Source organism: Hesperophylax consimilis, chromosome 28 (genome assembly GCF_061612785.1).
Source record: "Hesperophylax consimilis isolate HC1 chromosome 28, BYU_Hcon_1.0, whole genome shotgun sequence".
NCBI classification, from domain to species: Eukaryota; Metazoa; Arthropoda; class Insecta; order Trichoptera; family Limnephilidae; genus Hesperophylax; species Hesperophylax consimilis.
The window spans coordinates 19,951,237-19,971,341 of NC_142863.1; the positions used below are offsets into that span (position 1 = coordinate 19,951,237).

General features: G+C 32.7%; 1 protein-coding gene across 1 annotated transcript in view; it reads left to right on the forward strand.

The window, feature by feature from the left end:
• The window catches only part of Cbp53E (Calbindin 53E), a 354,004-nt gene that overhangs the window by 1,605 nt on the left and 332,294 nt on the right, over nt 1-20,105 (forward strand). The gene's annotated exons all lie outside the window — the stretch shown is intronic.

Here is a 20,105-nt window from a genome sequence, read left to right on the forward strand (position 1 = left end):
AAAATAGTTTTCGGCCAACTTAAACCCCGCATTCCGAATTCCTGCCGATTTAACTTTAAGTTTTTAAATTCCAAATGTATGATGTTTATGAAGATAATATCTGTACATTTTTTGAGCCGAAACGGTAATTATATGAAATTATCTCGATAGAAAAAAATAGCAAAAGTATGTTCCGAAAATTATTAAAAACACACTTTGTTCTGTTATTTAATATGTAATGAGTTTTATTAAACATTTTCACAGTTTTTTTTAATTATTGTCGTTTTTTTTTTAAATATTAGCAGGCTCCCTTTAATATTAGTATTTACATACCTCCCTTTCACACCATCTTCTTTTTCTTTTTGTACGGAGCCTTTTTACAACCTTCACACTATTGACTAAATTTATTCAAACGTTTTGCGAAATCTTAGATTCTATCGAAGATCGAAGTTGTAAATGGCAAAGAAAAAACTGTTCGACCAACTTAAGAAGAAGCTACAAGCCAAAAATGTGTAAATTCTTGGTATATCTTATATCTTAGGTAATAGGCATTAAAATCGCTTGAATCGATTTCAAGCAAAAAACTGTTTTTTTATTTATTTTGTAAATAATTTTATAAGAAAGCAAAAAAGTTAATCAAATGAAACTGTCACAGATAATCTTAGCTATAATACTATATTTTTTAAAGTTGTTTCCTTTACGCGTTCATACATTTCTATTGAAAAAATGTTTTTTTTAGCAGTTTGCATTTATATTTTTTATTGAGTAATTTATTTTTTTATTTGTATTCTAATCAAGCGAAGTGATAGGAAAACCTTCAATTTATCTAAGGCATATTTTTTGGTATTCATAATGTACACGTTATAAAGATCAATCAAAATAGTGATTTGGCATTAAGCTTCGGCTAAACGTTAATATTTCTTATACTATTTCATACTCTCCTTAATTCTACATAATATATATGTGCTAAATACCTTATAATGGGCATCTATCGCTATGTTCACACGACGCGCTCCGTCTTTGACGCATCGTAATTAATCACGATTCGTCGAAAACGAATAATGCGATGTTCACACTCCCGCACCGTTTTATTCGTGTTTAAATGTGATTCGTCAAAAATGAATGTGATGATGTCTAACTAACTAACCATCTCGCCGTTTCTCCGAAAGGGTAGGCAAAGAGGACGTACCGACAAACAACACAAACTCCTTGTATCTTGCACATTCTTACGACATTCATTAATGCCTACTTTAGCAATTAAATTCTTTAACATATGAGTTGTCGATATTCTTTCGAAATTTTTTATTAAAAATAGGGATATCTTGTGTTTTTGAGAAACTCGATCTTTTCCACCATTCCTAATATCAAAAAATTGCCAAAGAACCGGTTCCAAACGATATTTTTCTCCTGTAATATCAATACAAATTGAAAATATCTCGCGAATAAAAATAAATGCCGCCGACGGGAATTGAACCCGCACCTTCTGATGTCCGGTCAGATGCTCTGGACCACTGAGCTACGTCGGCTTATTTCCAACCCGCCGAATAATTCAAATTGTAATGGTACTTCAATCAACAATTACTGCTTATTATATTTTTTCCAACTGTAAACAACCACCTTTATTTTTGTAGGAAAGGCTTTGTTAGCGCTAAAATTCCCACTAGAAGGCCGTTGAGACATATTATATCTACATTTTTTGGTGAAATATTTTGACTTGTCAAATATTATAATAATTTTTTAATGCCAAGGTTTTTGATCCTTGTCTTATAAACATTAGTTTTTCATCAAATTTTTTTTTTGTTTTTTTTTTTGCAAGAAATTGGTCATTAGTATAGAGGGCCGTTAACAAGGATGAGTAAATCATAATCGAAAGCTCCCGCGGTGGTAATGTAATTATTTCATCACAATCCCTGGATTTCGCAAAGGAAGGTTTTTGGGAATCAAATCCCTCGCGGAATTAGAATTTCGGTTACATTCCTGTATAACTTTACCCTCCGGACCATAAACGAATTAATGTTCTAACTGCGAAATATTTCATATTATAATTATTACAAGGTTCGGTAATTGCGTAGTGAGTTTTCATGATACTGTTACCACTTGGGCCACGTAATGCAATATCTATCACTAAATAATATAAATAATAATAGTTTATTCCAATATGTATGCAGGGGTGGTGCAATGCAATACATTCAATATTTTAAAATAACAGACAAATAATTGTAATAAGAATACACAGATAGGCAATGCGGAATAAAACTGAAAAATGTGTGTGTTTGATTGGCGTAGCGCTATAAGCTTCCCATGTGGTGGCGAAGAAGCGCTGTAAAAGAGTGCACTCGTCCCTCCAGGAACATTTCCGTAGTGCTGCAGTATCTCGGTAGGCAAAACAGTTAGCGATAAGTATTATCGTAAAGAGATGCAGGGCCAAGTCCCTAAATAAAAAGGCTCTCATAAAACTAGTTATATCTCCTGTTATATTATGGTCAGACATATAATGTAAACAGATTTAATGAGAGAGAACAGGAAGCTTTCTCTTTGATTTTAAAAAATTAACACAGACGCTTCCGTGTAATTTTAAATATAATTAACGCTATCAAACAGAAAACCGCCAAAAAGTTAACGTTGCCAAGGTCTGCATATCAATTACGCTATGAATTCAAAGCGTTCTATTTAACTCCATATTGTTCGGTTTACTATCGCTGTTCAAAATTATAAAACATACTGAGATAAAATCTAGCTAATTTATTAAAATTCTAGTAAAATTATTCGTATTCCTGTTAAAAACGAGACTGCAGGCTTTTACCAAATAGATTGACAGGTTTCCTAACAAACTTTCGGTAAAACACGAATTTGTTATAAGGATGTCGGAACACGTGTTCATAAAAATCTCAATCATAAAATAATTTCGTCAATATATTTATCAGGAAAAGCAAAGCTGCATGAACAGGTATTCCGATATATTCTGAATGGATAAAGCCTTAGACACATTAAGCTATATTATGCATGCATCAATTGGGCGTGGCAGGTACGTATTATATGTTGAGCTGACACACTACGCTATAATCTTTCTCAGGAGAGGGGGTCAGATCAATTGGGGGACTGCCGCGGAATATCATTTCTTTGTATGGGATCTCTCAACTTGACAGATGACAGCCGCGTAATTACGGCGGCCCGTTATCCTGCCGTAGTTAGGCATATCCAAATAAACTTGGAAATAATTCTGGTCTCAAAGATGAATTGAAGAAAATGTCTAAGAAAAGTCTTTCCTTGCAAGAATTAAACAAGTTTACTAATTTATAAAACAATTTTGCACTTTTTTTTTATTTTTTATAGTGAATACCTCACAAGAGTCCCAACTGCTCCCGTCTGGAGCCAGTGAGACTATGGCATCCCCAATTAGGGGATGTTGTGAGGCTGAAGGTAAGTGGGGAAGGGAAAGAGGAAGGTGGGGAAGTACCTGGCTATTCAGATCTAGTCACTAAACACGGCTAAAGCCATTTGGAGCAACGTTTCAATTCTGAATGGTGGTCTTACACCAGGGCGATACTGGTAGTATCTTCCACTCTGGAACGTGCCGCAAATATACTATAAATTATTTTAATTAATTAATTGTGAAATAACACAAGTTAATCAAATAAAATTTATTTGCGCACGCCGGGTTCGAACCCGCGACCTTTGGAATGGCAGTCCAATGCGTTACCACTGGACTATGCCGGCCGTCATAGACTATCCAGTATTCTCTATCTTAGTAATGTAGGTAGCTTAAGAAAACTTACATAATCCAGAATAGCAGTGAAAAAGTATAAGGAATTAGATATAATGATTATTACATTTTTATTGGAAAAACTTTTTTTAAATTTTAACCCATAAATGTAATATATCACTGTAGAAGAAGATAATATTAACAATTCTAAATGAAACATGAAACAGAACAAGAATAAAATGATAACATTTCGGAAAAATCAGAAGCCAGATAATATTGTTAATTCTGAAATTGAAAAACAAGATCAAAAAGAAGATTTTCGGTAAGACAGAGATCCTGGGTTCAATTCCCAGTTGAGACCACTTTCTTTTTATTTTCTGTGTCTTGTCTGTTTCATGTTTCGTCAGTAGTATCTTCTTCTACAAAGATATACGAGTATTAAACAAAGAATTTTCCATAAAGTTTTAATTTTTATCTAAGAAGTTCTTAACAATTTACTTTCAACTTAGTTCAGAGACAAACTAAATTACAGAAAACCATACAAGACAGAAAGAAAACAATAGACTGAAATTGTTGAAGAAATCGAAAACAAATAATTTTAAGAATTTCCAAATGTATAGCTTAAATCCAACTGAAATTGAAAACGGACATAGATTAAGATTATTCATATTTGAATAAAAATATGTAAGTAATAAGTATTAGAAATAAGCAAGGTGTAGAGAAAAGTGTACCTATTTTACTACGTTTATATAAGACCACATGAAGTGCATATATTTTGAGTTTAACATATAAATATATAACATGAATATTTATGCTGGCAATAATGACTGCAAAGTATTAATTGTCAAACTGCAATCATCTCTGTGTTTTTGTCAAATTCGTATCCAACTCAAAATTCACCGTAAAAATCCGTTAGATGAAGGATAACGAATATAAAAGTATATTAATTACGTTAGAAAAGTAGGGAGTTTTCTCATAAGAAGTTTCCCATCAAAGGTGACCTGTTCTAAGTTGTCCTATATTGAATTTTTCACATTGCGCGTTGACCTCGTTCATCAGTTCACCTGTCCCTCCGAATTCGATCAATATATCTACGAATTTACAACATCCGAGTTCTTCGGATTCCAACTTCTTTCATGTATTACGTAAATATGTGTGTAGTCGTTTTTAGACAGTGAATTCATTCTGATTGCTTTTGATAAAAGGTTTTGGTTTGAACGAACTCTTCCAAAAGGTTTTTAAGCAATGGAGAGTAGTGATTTAAGTATACATTAATTTTATTAAAACACTGCAATAGCAGAAAGAACAAGATAAAATTATATTATCTGACTCTTTATTTTGAAACGTTTTAGAGGTTGGCTTTTATAAGGGCAATCTGTAGCTTGGAATAACTCGTAGGTAGATACTGTTTTAGAGTTTGGCTTTTATACTGCAGCTTGGAATAATTAGTAGGTAGATACTGTTTTAGAGGTTGGCTTTTATACTGCAGCTTGGAATAATTCGTAGGTAGATACTGTTTTACAGGTTGTCTTTTATAAGGGAAATCTGTAGCTTGGAATAACTCGTAGGTAGATACTGTTTTAGAGGTTGGCTTATAAACTACAGCTTGGAATAATTCGTAGGTAGATACTGTTTTAGAGGTTGGCTTTTATAAAGGTAATATGCAGTTCGGAATAACTCGTAGGTAGATACTGTTTTAGAGGTTGGCTTTTATAAGGGCAATCTGTACCTTGGAATAACTTGTAGTTAGATACTGTTTTAGAGGTTGGCTTTTATAAGGGCAATCTGTAGCTTGGAATAACTCGTAGGTAGATACTGTTTTAGAGGTTGGCTTTTATAAGGGTAATCTGCAGTTCGGAATAACTCGTAGGTAGATACTGTTTTAGAGGTTGGCTTTTATAAGGGCAATCTGTACCTTGGAATAAATTGTAGTTAGATACTGTTTTAGAGGTTGGCTTTTATAAGGGTAATCTGCAGTTCGGAATAACTCGTAGGTAGATACTGTTTTAGAGGTTGGCTTTTATAAGGGCAATCTGTAGCTTTGAATAACTCGTAGGTAGATACGATTAAAAAACATACAAACGTCCCTGGTCACGAATAACTAACTAATTACCATCGTGCCGTTCCCCCCGTTTGGGGTAGGCAGAGAGTATGGACTGCCAAACAAATATGTGTTGTCACTTCCTCCTTGTTTCTGTTATTCTGACATTGACATGGCTAGACTCAAGTATTTGGTTCACACGATCGTACAATATCTTTCTCGGGAGTCCCCGACGTCTTCTATTATTCACATTCGAGTTATAATAATAATAAGGTATGTGAAAAATGAAAAAATATATGACGAAGAATAAATTAACAACAAAGTAATTAACAACTATGATGGGCGTGGTCTTGAGTGAGCTTGGGCCTAGCGCTCACTCAATACCTGAAAAAAACCCTCGACTCTGTGCAAAAACGGGCGGTCCGTTTGATAGATTCCCCAATCTTAACAAACGGACTGCAATCTTTAGAGCACAGGCGTCAGGTAGGTATGCTGTCCTTGTTCTATCGGTATTACAATGGAAGATGCTCTGAGGAACTAGCGTCATTGATCCCTTCGGCACCGGTGCGTAGTCGGGATACACGCCAAACGCGCGCCCAACATTTGTACACGGTTGACATTTGTCACATGAGAACGGGTCGCTTCTACGATTCGTTCTTAAGTTTAACATCTCGGCTGTAGAACGAACTGCCGGCCTCTGTGTTTCCTCCCTCCTACAACATGGGACTCTTCAAGACCCATGTTCACTCCTTCCTCTCCACAAAAAGACCCTAAACACAGCATCCCCAAAGGTGACATAGGCCCTGAGGGAAATTATTTTCTTCAGGGCCTCCTGTGTGGAGTTAATATAAAAAAAGAAAGTGAAAATTCTTCTGTCTGACAATTTGAGCATATTCATATAATTTAACAAAGTGTTGTAGTTCAACATAATTGCTGGAATACCCATTTTAAAATGTATAAAACGTAAGAATTTGTTTTGTATTCTTTCAACAGCTTGTTCATTATGATCTATTTAAAGGAATTATACTAGTCCATTCGATTCTAAAACCTGAAAATACACTATGCATTCATCTATAGCTAAGTATCTTACTTACTGACTATTTTATATTGGTCCAGATGTACGTAGGCGAAATGTTTAGAATGAAAAAAATCGAACAATAACCGAAGATAGATTAGCATTCCTCCAAGAGGCCAAAACTAATATTTTACTAAGAAATACCTACTTCAAATGAACACAGTTTTATATGCTAACGAATGAAGTAAGTGTTGATGTTTTTTCAGAAAGCAGTTTATACTTTTAAAATTTATTATCCGAATCAAAAGATGTTAACAGCGTTAAAATGTTGATCGTAAAATATATTATACAGTTTTGTCTACTAAAGTTTTATGTTGGAAACATAAAAAAATGTTGAATATAACGATTGCAGACATTTTTCTAACAACTATGAGGCATTGTTTTTTACTTGCCCATGATTAAGCATCTAATTGTTTACAGATAAGAACATAATAAATAGCTTTGTTTAATTTGTTAAGAAGTTTAACAGTTTCCACACACACAATAGCAGTAAATTAACACAAACTAAATACCTGCTATTGTTATTGTGAATCAATGTTTTATTTTACTTGTATATAAATAGCATAAATGTGCCCACTGTTGATTTTGCAAGCCACCTTTGGTCTTTATGTGAAAACCGCATAAGTGTTGTTACTGCTCCCAACCGCCCGGAGAGACGAGAGTAAGACTTATCATAAATAAGTTGAATATTTTAACTTATTCAACTTATTTATAATAAGTAAGTTGAATAAGTTAAAATATTCAACTTATATATAATAATATAATACTTATTTATATTTTACTTACAATAATGTATATTAATATTCAGACGATTTACAAAATGCCGTTTTATCACGAATTACTCATTTCGGTTATGTCTGTAACTCTGGCTCAATGAACCCTAGAATTCGGATTTGCTTTGAAAACAAAAATCGAAAATTGGAACTGATTGTAAAAAGCCATAAATCGATAAAGTTTTCGATAAAATTCTAGATAATAGAATTAAAAAAAAAATAGTATTGAATTTGAAATGTGTATTTTTAAGAAATGCTTATAAGCAATAATTATTAGCGTGCAACACAAATACAAATTGAAAAATTCTTTTCCGGCGACAGGAATAAATAATAATTATTGCTTATAATCATTTGATAATTAAATTATTAATTAATCATAAAAACCCTGTCATGTAAACATAAGATTAAATTAAATAAAAAATGAGAATTTTTATGTTTTATGTATTTTAATCTTGAAAAGTTAAGTCGAATTTCGTGATTTTTCAAGGGTCTGTGCTTTTTAGCAACATACAGTTATTATTGTAGTTAGGATTAAGAAAGGGTAATTTGATATTCGACACAACACGGCACAGACTCACCTCGGTTTGACCCACATCAGAGGTGACTTTAACTTCTGTTACTTCGCCTCCCCCAGGAAGTCATGGTGGAGACTGTTAGGTTAAACAGGGAGAGCTTGCAGGGGTTAGCGACGGACATTAGGGGATGATACAATAATAATAATTTTGTATATATAATAGTTGGGTACTTCAAGAGGTATAGAGTGAAAATTTTATTTTTATTATTTTTTCTTATGTTTCAAAATTATCTGTCATTTTAAAGTTGTACTACCTACATGTAAAAGCCCACTGGGCGTAAAATAAATAAATATTTTTTTATGATAGATAGTCCCAGTGAAATATGTACCACAGTTCAAAATTGAAACGTTGTTTTTAATTTGCGATTCGGATCTGGGCACCGCCGCCCCGGGAGCCATTAATTGGATTACTAACACCTCTGTCATAGGTCACCCCTAGTAGTTCGCTATGTTTGTTGACTTAGCAGGGGTTCCCTGGTTTGAGGGGTGAGGTTTGTCCAAGTCTTGATGGCGGGTGCTTCAAGACCCTTTGACCTCTCCAGAAGGACTCTCTCGATCTATTGCCTTGCACCGCAGTGGGAGGGATGAATCATACCTTCTCTTCTCAATAAAATTCCCTCCATACGGCATCCCCAAATATGACATGTAAAGCTATTGTAAAAAAATATGATTTCCATGTTTAGTGACTAGATTTGAATGGCCGGGTACTTCATAATCCATCTCATTCCCATTTATACCATTTGCCAGATTTTTAAAGAAGACGCAGCCAAAAATATGGAAAATAATTGAAGATATCGTTAGTGATGTAAAATGGAAGTATGAGATTGATAAAAATGACGGAAAGTAATTAGGTGGGAATAGCTTAATTGGTATGAGCGCCAGTAGCGGTAAGACTAGAGGATACTTTGTAGGCGTAACTACCGATGATTTTATACCGATTTCCCGAGCATGGTCACGCTGTTGACAACCAGACCGTTATTGATAATGCAATAGGAGGTATATTCCATAAATTGAAATTTCAAAATGTCAGACGTCTACGTAAAAGTTAAATATACTAAAAGGGAGTTAATTAGTTCGTGAGGTCTTTAGTTATGACCAAAACTTTTGTTTCTCTAGGCTCGAAGGGAAATAAATGAAAAGATCGCGTCTTAGATGAAATAATTAAGTCTATGGATCGTGTAAACGATTTATTTCAATTCATAAAGCGTAGTTAGTTCACTTCCATTCACTAATAAGCCAGTAATTTTGCAAAATGAACGAAATTATCCAAAAAGGGTGAGCATATTGACAGCATATCCTAACAGCAGCAGCTTTTGTCTACCGACAGTTGGAATCACATTCTGACTGTTCTCGCTAATATCGCTAACTGATTACTGATGACCGTCAGATCTTCAGACTTCCTGGGTTCGAGTTCCAGTTGCGACTTCATTGTCTTGACCACTCCAGAAACCGTCATCTTCGCTTACATCTGGTAGATCTTCGACCCGTGGAATTCACCGTAGATCACTACATCATCTCGCTCTTACCCAGACTCAATAAATGATGTGACCTCACAACCTCTTGCATTCATATAACATCCCAAACATTTATATTTTCTGTGAATTTCTCTTTAATATTGGCATTGAGAGTTGTTAATAGTTTTATCTTCCCCAATATCAAACATTAAACACATTAAAAATTCTGTTCACATCTCTCGTTAGAAGTATTCTAGAATACAACTGTACACTTTGATCACCTGTCTTTAATAATCACATTAATACCATTGAAAGAGTCCAACGCAAATTTTTGAGGTGTTTTAATTTTAGGCTTGGAATTCCTTTAGAAACAAGAGATTATGATTTCTTATTACATTCATTGAAATTGCTTATGTTAAGTGATATTTTTATACAAAATTATAAATTATCAGTTGGATAGCCCTGACATATTAACGTTGATTCAATTTCATGTACCTACCATTAGATCAAGGTCCTCTAGTATGTATTATTGTGACAATTATACCACAGTCTCAGGATATAACTCAGTTATAAATAGATTGCACACACTTGGGAACTTTTATGCCAAAATCATAGATACTTTTAATATTCCCCTTGTAAAATATAAAGCTGCACTAATAACACATTTTAACGCCACTTATTTAAATGAGGTCACTACATAATAGGCTATTGTCATTGCGTCTTTCTTTACTGTTATTTTATTTATTATGTTTTAACTAAATTTAATTCTTTAATTTTTCTCATCAAAATTTAATACTGCACTATGTATATGTAAAAAAATAAAATAAAAAATTTTGTATGTAAATGGAACTTGTGCCGTAAATTCTAAATAAATATATATGCCTGTGATAAAACAATACTTGTATAGTTTAATAAACACGTTTTCCCAGAAACAAGCCAGCGTAAAACCCATTTTGGTAAATATACGCCTCTTAAAATGGCAATAAGCTTTCAGAATGTCAAATTCATACATCGTATGGCTCTATATTAGCTTTTGTATGGCTCGGTTATACCGTAAGCTGTTTCACTTAACTAAAATAACAAGACCTTTGGAAGCTCCGATGAATGCTGATATTCAAGTTATTGCATAATTATATTCGTACTTAGAAATTATGGGGTACCAAATAGATGGAGACATTTTCATTACCTAGTTATTTTGATTTACAAGTTCAAGAGATTTATTAGATTACGTTCTGGTGAAACAAAACCATTCAGAATTGAAACGTTTCGTGAAATGAGTTTAGCTATGTTTGGAGACCAGAAACGCCAGGTACTTCGAAATCTTCATCTCCATTCTTTAGAACTTTGTAATCATTCAAACAGATTAGAAAACTTACTGATATGAAATATTGTTATTTTATTAAAATTTTGGCCAAATCATTCATTTTCCTGTTAAAAACGGGACTGGAGGCCTTAAACGAAAGAATTCGACAAATTTTATAACAAAATATTAGTAAAGCAAGAATATTTTATGAGGAAGTCGGAACAAGTGTTCTTAAAAATAATAATATTTTCGCATCACGTCCATTATATTTATTCGGACAAAGCCACCTGCGTGAACAGATGTATTGTGAATGAGTAATATTTTATTAGGAAATGGTCATGCAGTCACATTTTAACAGTATCTTGTTAAAAAAGCCATATTCATTTTTCGCCTTTTAAATAATAAGGTCCCAATGGACAAGTGGTTAGAGGCGTTGTGCTGGTAAGAAAGAGAACCTGGGTTCGTTTTCCAGTTAGATTTATTAGTATTATATTCTTCCTCAATGGTATATTACATTGCTGGTAGGCGGCCGGCATAGTCCAGTGATAACGCATTGGACTGCCATTCCGAAGGTCGCGGGTTCGAACCCGGCGTGCGCAAATAAATTTTATTTGATTAATTTGTGTTATTTCACAATTAATTAATTAAAATAATATATAGTATATTTGCGGCACGTTCCAGAGTGGAAGATACTACCAGTATCGCCCTGGTGTAAGACCACCATTCAGAATTGAAACGTTGCTCCAAATGGCTTTAGCCGTGTTTAGTGACTAGATCTGAATAGCCAGGTACTTCCCCACCTTCCTCTTTCCCTTCCCCACTTACCTTCAGCCTCACAACATCCCCCAATTGGGGATGCCATAGTCTCACTGGCTCCAGACGGGAGCAGTTGAGACTCTTGTGAGGTATTCACTATAAAAAAAAATAACATTCAAAGTTATGAAAAAAAAGTTATTACAGTACAATTAAAGTAATTTCATCATCATTATGAAATTCTCATTTCGATTAATGCAATAACGATATACGATATCAGGCAGTGTAAGAGAGACGGAGCTCGTGCTAAACGTGCTAGAACCAAAACTTACTAAGTCAACGGTAACATCGGTTTACATTCAAATCAACTCTTAAGGCATTTCTAATGTGTATGGATAGCATGTGAATTCTTCGCTCTCCAATTTTTATATTGAGAAAATGTTTATAGTGGATCGTTAGCTGACTTAGCTAGCGGGGAATTGAACACGCGACATCTGAGTACGATCCCGACTCTTTAAACCGCTCAGTTTTTAAATTGGGTGATATTAAGGCCCCGTAGTTAGCGTCAAAGATGGTTTGAAAGGGAGAAATGTAAGTGTGAATGTTGGAGGGAGCGTGCTAATATAAAAAAAAACTATAATAATTAAGGCGATGCACTACGTAGTAATTCAAAATCATGTGTTTTTGGTTTGAAAATTTGGTCGCCTAGAAATGTTTCAGATGCTTTAATTAAATACTGCGAGTAGAACACATCCTGGCTTTTGAAATAATCCAGTATTATTTAGATCTTTTTAAGTCTTTTTATAAGCTCAGAAAAAAATAATGTATAAGGCCTATGAAAACTGCTTTAAAGTTCAAAATCTCCTACTTACGAATCCATTTCGGTTATGATTTTATTGTATAATGTAGAAAATTAAGTTATTTATAAAATGATCGAAAAAAAAATTAAAAAATTATGCCTGAACATCCACAAAATAAAATAAAAGGCACTTTTTGGCCATGTTTTTTTCTTGCATAAATCATAACAGGCGGATGGTGTTAAGCGGGAATTTAAACCTTATCGCAATCCCAATCAAGGGGTGTTATTGATAGCAGCTCGATTTAAAATATTACACGACGTAGTGCATCGCCTTAAGCGAAAATGGTGAAAAAATGTAACAAAAAATGACTCGTTTGAAATGGAGCAAAAATCGACAAATTTAAAGGTAGACTGTGAACTTTGTCAGGCCTATAACATATTAAATAACAGAAAAAACATGTTTTTAGCAATTTTAAGAGCTTACTTTGCGATTTATTCTATCGAGGGAATTTCATATAATTGACGTTACGGTAAAAAAAATGTATAGATATTATCTTCAAAAATAACATGTTTATTTTTTGGAACTTAAAAACTTAAAGAGTTAACGAGAAACTTATTAAATAGAAATTGGGTATGAGGGGGCTTCAGTTGCCCTTCGCATTTTAAATCATGTCTCATACCTACGTTATTAAAGTTTATTTAATTAAAATTCAAAACAAATGTTCCACAAAAAATCTATATTCATAAAGAAAGTTTTCGGTACTTGTAAAAGCTTTGGAGAGAAAAAAATGTAAAAAGGTCCCATTAAGACGCAGCAAATTTCTTCAAGGCAATATTGTCCTTCGAACATTTCCTCCCACCTTCGAGCAAAGACTGCGAAAGTTTTAATTAAAGTAAAAGAACTCTGATTAAAAATAATTCTTAGTAAGGAAAAATCCTTATTAGCTTTCTTACAAATCTTTTTTCCGATGAGCCAGAAAATGGAGCCTTACAACTTACAACGACTATTATACTAAGGCAAAGCACTTAGTAGTAACAAATTATTATAACCAATACTTATTAGGGTGAAACACAAATATAAATCGAAAAAATCAAAAATCAAAAAGTAAAAAATAAATCCCGCTGACGGGAATTGAACCCGAACCTTCTGATTGCCGGTCATGGGCACGAAACATATTTGAAACTGTATTTCATACAGCAATTATTGTTTTTTTCCACCTGAAAACAACCGACTTAAAGTTTGTAGGAAAGGTATTGTTAAATACTTAATTTCTCACTAGGTGGCATCGAGATATCTTTTATCTTCATTTTTAATGGTGAACTATTTTGACTTGTCTAATATTAATCAAAAGTAAACATATGTTTACAAGACAAGGTTTTATGCAAAGCACAAAGGATAACAAATTATTATAAGCAATAATTATTAGCCTTAAACAAAATAATTAATTGAAAAAATCTTCTGGGAAAAAATAAATGCCGCCGACAGGAATTGATGAATTAGCCGAGTAGTAATGTAAAATCATGTGTTTTGGTTAGAAAATTTGATCGCCTACAGCTTTTTTAGATAAATATTGAATAATCTTTAATGAAATACTGCGAGTAGAACACCTTTTAGCCGTTTCAATAATCGAGGTTTTTTTCTGGTAAGTCTTTTTATAAGCCTTAAAAAAATAAAATATCAGGCTTATAAAAACTGCATTAAAGTTAATATTTTTAATATTTGTGCCTGAACTTCACAAAATAAAATAAAACACGCTCTAATCAAAACAAGCGGCTGGTGTTAAACGGGATTTTAAACCTTAGCGCCATATACATAAGGAGTGTTATTGTTGGCGGCCCGGTTCCGAAAGTTACACAACGTGGCCTTAAGCCTTTGCCAATCAATTGCTAAATCACTATTATCGACTTATCTTTACTCCAAATTGGTTTACATTACGAATACCAAAAAATATGATTTAGATAAATTGAAGCTTTTTCTATCGTTTTCCTTGAGTAGAATTAAAATAAAATTATTAATGACTTCATAAAAAATTTAACTGTAAAGTACAAAGAATGTATTTTTACTTTGAAATGTATGGACAAATACAAGAAACAACTTAAAAAATACAATATTATGTCTAAGATTATCTGTGACAGTTTCCTTTGATTAACTTTTTTCTTCGAAATAAAATTATTCTCAAAATGAATAAAAATCACTCAAAAAAAATCTATGTCTACTTTTTAAGACAAAGTAATAATGTTCCATTTGACTAGCCAATTGATATTTGATAGACAAATTGATTTGTTTGTAAAGAAAACTACACTTGGTAAAAGCTTATAAAAGTAATTCTATAGGACGTAGAAGTAATTGGAAAACTGTTGTTAATAACAAGCACGTAATTATAATAAAATCTCTAGTTAACTTTAGATGTAAATTGGTTGAGAGTTTCCGACCTCCGACTACAAATCCCGGTGTGCGCAAGTAAATTATATTTGATTAAATCATCGAAAATAATAAATTGCATATTTTACTAACGATATCCATCAAGTAACTTCAAATAAAATATTTGCGCAATAAATCTTTTTATACTAGGGTGCTATACTGGATAACAAAATCCCACTCTCATTTAAAACTCACAATGATATTATAAAATTTAAATTTCAAATAAAAAGCTGGATACATAACGTAGGGAGAACAGAAATAGAAAAAATACTGATAACCAAATACTGACTGAAAACTCAACTGCACTAAAACAGCATTTAATGTATTTATAATTACTTCATTACTATCCGTACCATTAAATTATGATTTCAAGATGTCAATGAAATCCTCAGCACAGGAGATCCCAGAGAGGATATCGTTATCTCTATTTCTTACAAAAAAAGGAAGATAATAAAACATTTATTAAAGATTGAGGATATCATTATCTCTATTTGTTACAAAAAAGCAAGATATTAAAATATTTATTATAGATTGAGGATATCATTATCTGTATTAGTTAAAAAAAGGAAGATAATAAAACATTTATTATAGATTGAGGATATCATAATCTCTACTTGTTACAAAAAAGGAAGATAATAAAAAAATATTATAGTTTGAGTATATCATTATCTCTATTTGTTACAAAAAAGTAAAATATTCATTAGTATTATTACTAGCGGCACGTTCCAGAGGGTAAAATACTTTCAGTATCGCCCTTATAAACGACCATAATCACAATCGGAAAGTTGTTTGAAATAGCTTAAGCCGTGTTCGGTGACCAGATCTAAATGGCCAGATATTTCCCCACCTTCGTCTTCATTATTTTCTACCATCACTGGCTTCGGAGGGAGCAAGTGGATCTGTTACACATAAAAAGAAAAATATATTGAAATTTTCAATTGATTTATTTAACTTAAGTCAACTTAAGACGGTACTAAATCATCAAAACTGGCAATACCTTGAAAATAAAGTTTCATATAACCATAGATTACATAAAGTTTCCAGTCATTTTCCTTTGCCATTGCCCTCAAAGAATCATCAAAATTGCAGGAGAAATTCACAATACCGATCACATATTTATGTGTAAAATTATCAAAGTTTTAAATATAAAACGAAATAAACATGCAAAATTCCACATAATATAAACTAATGACAAATGACTGACATCGTATTATGTCCGCCATCTTAAACTGTACGAAAATTTGTATCGAAACAGAACACGTCCTTTTTTCAATCCCGAAACCATATGAAAATATGACCCGTGTGAAAACTTGACAAAAAGAAGCATCGTGTAAGACGGTCATAAGGGTCTTAAAAAATCACGTAGTGTCGAAAATATATTATAGGTAGGTATTAACACACGTGTGTAACATGTATACAGTAAGTATTTGAAAAGTGTTTTCCATTTTCTCAGTCTAACCCGTTGAATTACCGAACCTTTTCTTACCTTACCTAAAAACGCTAAAAATATCGAATATTTGACAATTTCAACCTTTTCTCAAGTTCGTAAACTAAAAAACCTGAACGGTGACATAAAAATAAACGACGCGATATTCTATGTCATCAGCGTCCTTGGATTTTCAAATTTCCCTAAAATGTTTCCACGACCGAGATGTATTCCAGACACGCCTCTCACCTGATTGTTGCAGGTAGATACCTACAATACTACACTTATACCTCCTAGTAGCAGGTGGATACGTATTTTAATTTATCGTTAAAATGATCATATGTAAGATCTTAAAGGGATGCATCACAACAATGAAAATGTATTTTTAAAATTACAACAAAGCTGGAGCACTGAGAAAAATTACAACAAGATGGCTGGATTGCACTGAGAAAAATTACAACAAGTAGCTGGATTGCACTGAGAAAAATTACAACAAGATGGCTGGATTGCACTGAGAAAAATTACAACAAGATAGCTGGATTGCACTGAGAAAAATTACAACAAGATAGCTGGATTGCACTGAGAAAAATTACAACAAGATAGCTGGATTGCACTGAGAAAAATTACAACAAGATAGCTAGATTGCACTGAGAAAAATTACAACAAGTAGCTGGATTGCACTGAGAAAAATTACAACAAGATGGCTGGATTGCACTGAGAAAAATGACCATTGATAATTAATTACGAATCTCTTCAAATTATTGGTAATTCCGAATTGCAAGCGTTACGAATGAATTAACAGGTTTCCTGTTAAAGTTTTACAGTCTTAATTTTGACTGGATAAGCAATGTATATATCTTATGTATCATTTCATGAACTATTTTACGTTTCAATGAGTAAGGTTGTCACATACACGGTCGTTTATCAAATGAATACATTTTTCACCACGTTTTTTAGTAAGACCGTAGGTAGAAAATAAATCAAAATACACCATAATGTTAAATAGACAAGTTTAACATAAGTTTGGCGTACATAATCCGTAAAAGAGTTTCTTAAGGTCCTTTAGTCTCTGAAATATCGCACGTGTAAAGTTTTGTAGCCTGTTTTCGCAAGTTTTAAATCATATATGTATTTGTGGCAAGTGTTTGAAGGTTGTATAAGGTTGTATAAGGCTGTGTAGGACTGTGAGCGCGTTACGTGATGTGAAAATGAAATCCGTAATACGCGCCTCTTAAGACGACACGTAAAGTGTCTCGTGCTGAAAACGTGAAAAGTTTCCTGGAATATTTCAGCGGAGATTGATACAAATCATTTAGGTGAAAAAATACCATTTTTACCTGTTTTATGAATCAGAACGAAAAGGAATGAACGCTATTATTACAAAATTGGGCTGATATTTATGAAATAAATAGATAATTCATTAAAATAATATATTTTGTAATGTAGTATGGATAGTCTGGTAAATCAAAACCTTCCTCTTTCACATTCACTTCCCTCTCTACTTCCTTCTGCCTCATAACATACCCCAATTAGAAATGCCATGGCTCCGCTGGGAGCAGTTGGAACTCTTGTATATTCACGTAAAAAAGGTAGTTTAACTTTTTACAACATGATAGGTGTAATTACTGCAAACTATAATAGTGTCCTTATAAATTATCATAAAGTTTACAATCACATTCATGAACGCATTTATTTTTATGACCCCAGATAACCCACGGTAATAAAATGTCCAATTTAGTCTAGAAATCACAATTAAATTAAAATTTATCGCCCGAATTCGCATCAAAATCTACACTCCCTAATAATAATTTTAAGTGCCGGAGTAGGCGAGCTATGAACTAAGTAAAACTACTTTATGTCTGCCCGTAAAACATCTCTATGGCTCTCTGTTCTCCTGGTAGAATAAATAAAAACTATCACGGTTAAAACACTTAGTATTTCACCACCTCTGGGTAAACTGTCGATTAGCGTTACTCTTCGAGTAAAATAATATATTTTATCAACTAGTGATTTGTTATTTGTAAAAAATATCCTCACTAGGATCTCCCGAGCTGGGGATTTAAATATTATTAAAATTTTGTAGTGTGGAAAACATAAGTAATTTTAAAAATATTACGTAGTTCATTAGGTCAAAATTATCATCAAACATGTTATCTGTGAAATATCCTTGCGTGAAAAGTAAAATATGGTTCAATAAATGTAAATTTGCTTTTTGTTTAAGTGTCATTTAAAAAAATGCTCGTGTGAAGTCAAATTTAGGCAAGCGATAAGGTAAGTATTAGGTAGGTATTTAAACAAGGAAAAGCCATCTACAGCATAATTTTTTAACATAACATTTTTTTAATTGTCTCTTTCAAAATTGCATTTAAATAATATCCCGCGATTTTTAATTAGTCGGCGTTACTTATTATAATTACTATTAAGCAATTTTTTAAATATTCGAAAATTATTGAATAACTTGATTTTAATTTGAAAAGTATTTTGATACAAAATTTTTCAGGTAACTAACTCTATTTTATTTTTCGATTTTCCCAGATAAAAAAGGATAAATTATTAAAATTGTCTGTGAATGTTTTTTAACTTTACGTACGCTTAGGCGACGGCCGGGATGCTAGTATTAATTTTGTAATTAAATTTTTTATAAAATATCAATTTTATCTCATTAACATATTAAGTATATCTACAGGTCTAGTAGAGGCTTCCGTTTTTTAAATAGTTTCGACAGTATATTTTTTGCAAATATTCATTGCAGTTCAAAGTTTTAAAGTAACAATTTGCGTTCTTATGGATACTTTCATTATGGTATTTATGATTCTTTTTTGAATTGTGTTCAGGTTGGCTAAACTTAAAAAGGTTTTGTAGCACTGACTTCCAGTTTTGAATTTTTATTAAAACTACATTGAATATTTAATTGTGAAATTCTTTATTTTTTAAAGAACGTGCTAAAAATAACTTTGTTAATTTAGCGATGGCAACATTTTTGTTAATTTGTTTTGCTAAAAACGTTACTTTTAATTGGTGATAAATACGATGAACACAAGACCTGTTTGTGGAATTGGAAAATCAACACACATTTTGGGAGAAGAGAAAGGAAGGGGTTAGATTGTTATGAATAAAATTAAACGGATACCGAAAGGTTTTACCCTTCATATTACGATCATGTAAACTTCTAAGATTGGCAAAGCGATGAGATTTGTCCAAAGAAGCAAAGCAAGCAGTTCACAGTGGATGCTGGTACCAACCTCAATGTGCGGTATTGAGATAACTGGAAGAGGAGGGTTGAAAGCTTACTGAATAGTACTGTAGAAATGAGATATCTGAGGCTTTTCAAATGTACAGATTCGCAAAGAATGCAAGGCTGATGTAAGCGCAATGCGTAAAAATAATAAAGATAAACTTAACGATGAAAGGAGTCGGGGCATGTCAAGAGTCAGAATAACAGAAGGGCATGTATAAATGTGAATGAATGAGAAGCGTGTTTCAATACGACGTGCAATGAAATCAGGCTACCAAAAAAGGACAAGGCGAATACTCTATAATGCGCTGCCGGAAAACCTAAAGTCTGCCACAATTGGAATGTTCAAGATGTTGTGTAGGAGCTACATCAAGCAAGAAAAAACATAGTATAATTATATGTAAAAAAATAATTAGTCATTTGTAAGCTTAAATGTATAAATTACTAAAATAAAATTAATAAAGAAAAATAAATAAATACCGATTTGTATGGCGGTCCATCCTATCTGCCTACCCCTGCGGGAAACGACGTGATGATTAATTAGAAAGATAATTTTTTTTGCAGAACC